At 45.5% G+C, this 9,153-nt stretch overlaps 2 pseudogenes; both read left to right on the plus strand.

Moving 5' to 3' along the window:
- The first annotated feature begins 984 nt into the window (after positions 1–984).
- LOC124712767 lies at positions 985–1,102 on the plus strand (annotated as a pseudogene).
- A 2,509-nt stretch (positions 1,103–3,611) lies between these two features.
- Positions 3,612–3,729, plus strand: LOC124712641 (annotated as a pseudogene).
- The last annotated feature ends 5,424 nt before the right edge of the window (positions 3,730–9,153 follow it).

The following is a 9,153-nucleotide window of genomic DNA, read 5'->3' on the forward strand; positions in this document are numbered from 1 at the left end:
CTTCCGTGCAGAATAAGATCGTACGGACATCTGGTTAACAGTACGTGTGATTACATAATGAATTATGCGCAGGACAGGGAAATAATGGTTTGATGCTTTTATTTTGGACACCAGTGTGCATTACGTGGACAAATGTGTTCCCTAAATTTCATTAATCTCCATGAATTATTTCTTGATGTTGATATTTCTCTTCGCCAGTGTATGTACGTAGAGGCGAAGGTTAATATGAGAGAGTAACACCTAGAGGACGGCAGGCACAAGCTGATTGACGCTTTACTTGAAAAGTGCTGCGTTGCTTCCACACGAGAGAATAGCGCCTCGCCGCCGGGCTATTCCGGACGTGCTGACCACACGGCTGCTCGCTGCTGCTCCCGGCTGGTGAGATGTGTACTCCGCGATACGCAAGGGCCAATTACAAGAGGCCTCGGCCGGCCGGCGCTGCTTGTGGAACAATGTTGGGCCGGCCGTGAGATACGGCGCCTTCTTCGCTGCCGCCATTGTCTCCGGCGCGCGCTCCCCACACTCCGCCATCCACCGCCGGCCTCTTTGTCTCGCGGCGCGCTGCAGCGCGCTGCATTATGTTCGGCGCCCCGGCAGGGCCAGCTTGTCCGAACGCGCGATTTATCTGGTGCCATTATTGCGCTAACAAGTCTCGCAGGATGCCTGGCCGGTGCTGTTTCTCTGCTTTTTCTTCTGCGGAGGAGGAGAGACCCATCCTCCAGCTGCGCTACCGAATGGCTACGCCTCGGGCTACGGTCTTCTTGAACCGCTTGCAACGTAGCTGTTCGACGCTTTCCACACTGACCAAAATGGAAATTGTTACACCACGATCGCTTTGACGGAACGCTACCAAGCTGGCACTCCAGTATTTCCATATCTTTGGGATGTGTTGATTAACATTTCAGCTTTCTATGGGCTTATTTTCAGTATTTTCACAACAGAAGAATATCCTACAAATTAAGAAATGTATCAATATTAACTGGAACCAACGGCCTTGCCGCAGTGGTAACACCGGTTCCCGTCACATCACCGAAGTTAAGCGCTGTCGGGCTTGGCTAGCACTTGGATGGGTGACCTTCCGGTCTGCCGAGCGCTGTTGGCAAGCGGGGTGCACTCAGCCCTTGTGAGGCAAACTGAGGAGCTGCTTGATTGAGAAGTAGCGGCTCCTGTCTCGTAAACTGATACACGGCCGGGAGAGCGGTGTGCTGACCCCATTCCCCTCTATATCCGCTTACAGTGAAGCCTGTTGTCTGAGGATGACACGGCGTCCAGCTCCTATTGTCATTCCGCGTTCAATGTATGTTAACTCCCGTCACGCAGTCATAATCGAGTTGGGATGCTTTTCTCATGAATCACATGAGTACAAATGACACTTCCGCTTGTGCATTGACCTCTTATGCCTAGTGTACGCGAGACTACCGCCGTCTGTGCATGTGCATATAGCTGTCCCATGGCTTCAGTGACCTCAGTGTAAGATGACTGTTTGACGTATCGTCCCTTACTAAAACTTACCTTGTACCGTAGAATGTGTTGAATAGAAGTAACGTAGTGTGTTATAACGAAACTTACAAAAATGTTCTATGCTGTCGTGTCGGAAGACAATTGGTAATATCATTAAAAGGTATTTTTCTCTAGGTTGATAATGAACCAAGCCAACAGGGAAATTAGGAATTTCAAAGTAGACGGCACCATCAGTTGATGTTTTGGTCACTATGATGAACATTGGATGCCGAATTTGCTTACTTCGGACTTCATTTGTAACTACCAATCTAAATTGAGTTTTTTTTTCTTAATTTACGAGTAAGTACCTCGTCCGCAAATTTTCAGCCTCGTTTCACTAACCAAAAATTCAGCCAAGTAGATGTTCGAAAGCTCTTCGTTAGTTCTGGGGGTACGACTTGTAGCTTGAAACAGTTTTTAAATATGATGTTGGTAAGTTTAAGTATTAACAAACAAACCCGAGGAATCTAGGAATCAAACCAGTAACCATTTTAGCCGGGACCCGAAGAATCGAGATAAGGCGCCTTTCTTTCGCAGATGACATTGCAATCTTAACCAACAACTCTAAGGATGCTGTCATTGCTGTCCAAGTCCTGCATGAGATAGCGGTGAAGTAAGGGTTACAAATATCGTATGACAAGACCAAATAATTTGAGAACCGGCTCTCCAGTAACACCCCTTTGACAACTATACATGGGACGATTTGGAAGGTCATCGCTTTCGTTATCTTGGTGATTGGGTCCACCGCAACGAACGGTAGAAACGATAGCTCCATCTTAGAAAGGCGTAACAGAGTCAACACATCATACCATCTGTCCCACAATCTGTACAACAAGAAGTGCATTTCGAAGAATGCTAAGGTCGGTCATTACAGAACTGCTGTCAGACCACAGTTTCTGTAAGCCGCAGAGACCCTCTTGATGAACAGAAAAGACACAATGGATGACTGGGAGAAAGCCGAAAGACGATTTCTCTGAAAAATCCATCGGCCGAGATTTCTCGCAGATGAAACCTACCGATTGAAGTTTAATTGTGAACTGTATCAACAGCTAGAAAAAGCCAAGACCTGTATTCGCCTTCGGAGGCTCAAGCTCTATGGGTACCCACGGCTAATGATCAACAATCGGCCTTCAAAGAAGATGCTCTCATCGGTTAAAAGGTGCAAGACTGTGACTTGATGAAGTACAAAAGGACTTGGATTCGGGGGTATCCGTGATTTTGAGACAGGAGATCGTTCCAAATTTTGCGCTATGGTAGAGTCCTGGACCTCACCACCTACAGTCCCTCAACGTCGGAAGCCCCTTTCTCAGGAGAGGAAGGAGAAATTATGACCAGGACTGAAGAGATATTGGGAACGGAAGAGAGCATCGAAGAAGAACTAGTGATATGCGCTCCTCAGTGGGCCTAAATCAATAAAAAAGATTCATCAGTTTAACGTTACGAGAAAGTAAGGAGAGATATAGCTTTTTTTGGTAAATTGAGGGTGGAAAGCGGAGAAAGGAAAGGGAAGGGGACGAACTATTAATGTCAGCTGCCTTGGGACGTTATGCGAAAGCTGCCACCTTCACTGTGGCTGCACAGTTACGTTTGACCTCTTGCAGAAATGTCAAGGTGGCGAGCGTGGAGGACAGGTGGCGCTGGATCGGAATGTGGGTTCGTCGGGAGGAGTGCCGATATTGTCCACGAAACTGCGATGGACACGGTGGCCAGATGGCACAGTGGTAAACTCAACTGCCTAGTGAGCAAGATATCTCGATTTCGAATCCCGGTCTGGCACGCTTCTTCACTTATCGCCGATGACTCCGCATAAAGTCCCGATGCAATTGACATCAATAGTTCCTTTCATTTCCCTTCTTCCTCCCCCAAATCCAGTTTACATAATATATATCACAGCTGCAAAATCCACATTGTGGCTGTTGTTTCAAACATTCCAAAAGGATAGACACCGGACATTGGTATAACAATTTTTTTATTGGAAAAAATAATAAAAGAAAGTTCACACAATATTTTTAGTTTTTGTATTTAAAAAAACTCCACTGAGTCAGATGATTTTGGTTTCTTCTTCTCCTAGACTCTAAACAGATTTTGTCCGTCTCTATTAACAGCAAAGAGCCAGCGGCCTTTCCGCAGTGGTAACACCGGTTCCCGTCAGATCACCAAAGTTAAGCGCTGTAGTGCTGGGCTAGCACTTGGATGGGTGACCATGTGATCTACCGAGCGCCGTTGGCAAGCGGGATGTACTGAACCCTTGTGAGGCAAACTGGGGAACTACTTGATTGGGAAGTATCAGCTCCGGTCTCGTAAACTCACATACGTCCGGGAGAGCGGTGTGCTGACCACATCCTCCATATCCGCATCCGGGGACGCCAGTGGACTGAGGATGACATGGCGGCCAGCCGGTACCATTGGGTCTTCCAAGGCCTGTTGGGGCGTAGTTTAGTTTAGTTTTATTCCCGGCAAAGACCAATTAAAAAATAGTAAGATAGGGCACCCGTGGTCTAGGGGTATCGTCTTTCATTCACAATCAAAACGTCTTCGGTCCCGGGTTCGATCCCCGCCACTGCCTAAATTTTGATAAATAATCAGCATTGGCGGCTGAAGTATTCCGGCATAAGAAGTCAGCCTCATTCTGCCAATGGCCTTGTCAAAGAGGGCGGAGCCGGCCGCGGTGGTCTAGCGGTTCTAGGCGCGCAGTCCGGAACCGCGCGACTGCTACGGTCGCAGCTTCGAATCCTGTCTCGGGCATGGATGTGTGTGATGTCATTAGGTTAGTTAGGTTTAAGTAGTTCTAAGTTCTAGGGGACTGATGACCACAGATGTTAAGTCTCATAGTGCTCAGAGCCATTTGAATCATTTTTGAAAGAGGGCGGAGGAGCGGATAGAGGTTCGGGGCACTCTCTTGTCTTACGGGTGGGAAATTGCTCCTAAAGGCGGAAGAATCAGCAATGATCAACGACATGAGGATGCAGAAGGCAATGGAAACCACGGCATTAAAGACACGTGACGTGTATCCACAGGACATGTGGCCTGTAATTGAAGAAGTGTCATGATGATCTTTCCATTGGCAAAAGATTCCGGAATAGTCCCCCATTCGGATCTCCGGGAGGGGAATGCCAAGGGGGAGGTTACCATGAGAAAAAGATTGAATAATCTACGAAAGGATAACGTTCTACGAGTCGGGGCGTGGAATGTCAGAAGCTTGAACGTGGTAGGGAAACTAGAAAATCTGAAAAGGGAAATGCAAAGGCTCAATCTAGATTTAGTAGGGGTCAGTGAAGTGAAGTGGAAGGAAGACAAGGACTTCTGGTCAGATGAGTATCGGGTAATATCAACAGCAGCAGAAAATGGTATAACAGGTGTAGGATTAGTTATGAATAGGAAGGTAGGGCAGAGGGTGTGTTGCTGTGAACAGTTCAGTGACCGGGTTGTTCGAATCAGAATCGACAGCAGACCAACACCGACAACGATAGTTCAGGTATATATGCCGACGTCGCAAGCTGAAGATGAACAGATAGAGAAAGTGTATGAGGATATTGAAAGGGTAATGCAGTATGTAAAGGGGGACGAAACTCTAATAGTCATGGGCGACTGGAATGCAGTTGTAGGGGAAGGAGTAGAAGAAAAGGTTATAGGAGAATATGGGCTTGGGACAAGGAATGAAAGAGGAGAAAGACTAATTGAGTTCTGTAACAAGTTTTAGCTCGTAATAGCGAATACCCTGTTCAAGAATCACAAGAGGAGGAGGTATACTTGGAAAAGGCCGGGAGATACGGGAAGATTTCAATTAGATTACATCATGGTCAGACAGAGATTCCGAAATCAGATACTGGATTGTAAGGCGTACCCAGGAGCAGATATAGACTCAGATCACAATATAGTTGTGATGAAGAGTAGGCTGAAGTTCAAGACATTAGTCAGGAAGAATCAATACGCAAAGAAGTGGGATACGGAAGTACCAAGGAATGACGAGATACGTTTGAAGTTCTCTAACGCTATAGATACAGCAATAACGAATAGCGCAGTAGGCAGTACAGTTGAAGAGACATGGACATCTCTAAAAAGGGCCATCACAGAAGTTGGGAAGGAAAACATAGGTACAAAGAAGGTAGCTGCGAACAAACCATGGGTAACAGAGGAAATACTTCAGTTGACTGATGAAAGGAGAAAGTACAAACATGTTCCGGGGAAATCAGGAATACAGAAATACAAGTCGCTGAGGAATCAAATAAATGTGAAGTGCAGAGAAGCTAAGACGAAATGGCTGCAGGAAAAATGTGAAGACATCGAAAAAGATATGATTGTCGGAAGGACAGACTCAGCATACAGGAAGGTCAAAACAACATTTGGTGACATTAAGAGCAACGGTGGTAACATTAAGAGTGCAACGGGAATTCCACTGTTAAATGCAGAGGAGAGAGCAGATAGGTGGAAAGAATACATTGAAAGCCTCAATGAGGGTGAAGATTTGTCTGATGTGATAGAAGAAGAAACAGGAGTCGATTTAGAAGAGATACGGGATCCAGTATTAGAATCGGAATTTAAAAGAGCTTTGGAGGACTTATGGTCAAATAAGGCAGAAGGGATAGATAACATTCCATCAGAATTTCTAAATTCATTGGGGGAAGTGGCAACAAAACGACTATTCACGTTGGTGTGTAGAATATATGAGTCTAGCGATATACCATCTGACTTTCGGAAAAACATCATCCACACAATTCCGAAGACGGCAAGAGCTGACAAGTGCGAGAATTATCGCACAATCAGCTTAACAGCTCATGCATCGAAGCTGCTTACAAGAATAATACACAGAAGAATGGAAAAGAAAATTGAGAATGCGCTAGGTGACGATCAGTTTGGCTTTAGGAAAAGTAAAGGGACGAGAGAGGCAATTCTGACGTTACGGCTAATAATGGAAGCAAGGCTAAAGAAAAATCAAGACACTTTCATAGGATTTGTCGACCTGGAAAAAGCGTTCGACAGTATAAAATGGTGCAAGCTGTTCGAGATTCTGAAAAAAGTAGGGGTAAGCTATAGGGAGAGACGGGTCATATACAATATGTACAACAACCAAGAGGGAATAATAGGAGTGGACGATCAAGAACGAAGTGCTCGTATTAAGAAGGGTATAAGACAAGGCTGTAGCCTTTCGCCCCTACTCTTCAATCTGTACATCGAGGAAGCAATGATGGAAATAAAAGAAAGGTTCAGGAGTGGAATTAAAATACAAGGTGAGAGGATATCAATGATACGATTCGCTGATGACATTGCTATCCTGAGTGAAAGTGAAGAAGAATTAAATGATCTGCTGAACGGAATGAACAGTCTAATGAGTACACAGTATGGTTTGAGAGTAAATCAGAGAAAGACGAAGGTAATGAGAAGTAGTAGAAATGAGAACAGCGAGAAACTTATCAGGATTGATGGTCACGAAGTCATTGAAGTTAAGGAATTCTGCTACCTAGGCAGTAAAATAACCAGTGACGGACGGAGCAAGGAGGACATCAAAAGCAGACTCGCTATGGCAAAAAAGGCATTTCTGGCCAAGAGAAGTCTACTAATATCAAATACCGGCCTTAATTTGAGGAAGAAATTTCTGAGGATTTACGTCTGGAGCACAGCATTGTGTGGTAGTGAAACATGGACTGTGAGAAAACCGGAACAGAAGAGAATCGAAGCATCTGAGATGTGGTGCTATAGACGAATGCTGAAAATTAGGTGGACTGATAAGGTAAGGGATGAGGAGGTTCTACGCAGAATCGGAGAGGAAAGGAATATGTGGAAAACACTGATAAGGAGAAGGGACAGGATGATAGGACATCTGCTAAGACATGAGGGAATGACTTCCATGGTACTGTGGTACTAGAGGGAGCTGTAGAGGGCAAAAACTGTAGAGGAAGACAGAGATTGGAATACGTCAAGCAAATAATTGAGGACGTAGGTTGCAAGTGCTACTCTCAGATGAAGAGGTTAGCACAGGAAAGGAATTCATGGCGGGCCGCATCAAACCTGTCAGAAGAGATAACACTGCAGATTCTGCTCACTCCTTACTGAAGCGTGAATGGAAGCAAAAATGTTAATTTCTTCATGCTATCAATGGACTGTCTACCTCTCAGATCTAATTACAGTTTCAATCTAGGCACAAGCCCATGATCCCACATAATTTTGATTTTTATATTGCGCTATGAAATTCTCAGTTGTATATTTTGATGTTGAAAACTGCTTCTATTCATCCCATTTTATGGTAGACATCGCAGCACACTGGATCGGATTCGTCGTGGCACAATCGCTACCGGAAGGTGTGGAAAGTCTTCTCCCAATGTTGAGATGGCGTAGCTGCTGTCCAACTAGAGTGTTTTGAGTTCGAGGACGGATATGGAGGATCGTGAGCCAGTTAAGACTGGTGAGAAATACGGTTTATTCAACACCGAATTCTCAAATACGTTTTTGAAGGCACGAGTGCGACCCCATCTGGCCGGTGCAATCAGGCGACGCGCTCCAGTTTACGCGAACCACCATGTCACGTGGTATGCGTGGCAGCGTACGCCCTTGTCATAGCTGACGCAGCCAGGTGGATAGTCCGTGAACCCAGAATGGTGTGCTGACGATGGACGACGCGGTCAGTGACTTACCATGGATTCCAGGGGCTACGTGATTATGGCCGCCAGCTCAAACCTGCCTGATGGATGGGCGCGTATAAGTTGCCCCTCGGCGATTGTAGCGTCACATAGCGAAGTCGACACAACACTACCTCGACACCTGCCTGCCTATAACACTGCTGCGAAGCCACCGAGTTGTAAAGGGCCAACTGCTCAGGCGATACCGTCGCTTACGAGAAACGGGATGCGGAAGAATATAGGCCTGTTAGCAGGAACGATAGAGGAGAAACACTAATCTAGTTATGTAATGAATTTCAGATGGTTACAGCGAATACCCGTTCAAGAATCAAAAAAGGAGGAGGTATACGTGCGGTTCTAGGCGCTTTAGTCTGGAACCGCGTGACCGCTACGGTCGCAGGTTCGAATCCTGCCTCGGGCATGGATGTGTGTGATGTCCTTAGGTTAGTTATGTTTAAGTAGTTATAAGTTCTAGGGGTCTGATGACCATAGATGTTAAGTACCATAGTGCTCAGAGCCATCTCAACCATTTGAGGAGGAATACTTGTAGAACACCTGCAGACACAGGAAGATTTCAGCTGTATTGCATCATGGTTAGACAGAAATTCTGAAGTCAGATAGTGGGTTGTAAGGCGTACACAGAAACACATATAAACTCAAATCAGAATTCGGCATTGACGAAGAGTAGACTTAAATTTAAGCGAGTCGTCCATAACAATGAGTGGGACGGAAGCAGGATAGAGAAGTACTGAAGAACGTTAGAAGGTAGCTAAGGGTGTCGATACTGCGATAAGGAAACCACAGTAGACAATTCAGTTGAGGGGGAGTGGACATCTATAGTAAGGGCAATCAGAGATGTGGAACAGACAAAATTAGACGTAGGGAAGATAACTTCGAAGAAACCTTAAGCAACAGATGAAATACTTCATTAAATGAGAAAATAAAGAAGTGCAAAGATATTCTGGGGAAGACGGGAATACAGCAGTATGAATCCCTTGGAAGTGAAATAAATAGGAAGCGCAATGTGAAGAGGCTGCAG

This window comes from Schistocerca piceifrons, chromosome 8 (genome assembly GCF_021461385.2).
Source record: "Schistocerca piceifrons isolate TAMUIC-IGC-003096 chromosome 8, iqSchPice1.1, whole genome shotgun sequence".
Lineage (NCBI taxonomy): Eukaryota > Metazoa > Arthropoda > Insecta > Orthoptera > Acrididae > Schistocerca > Schistocerca piceifrons.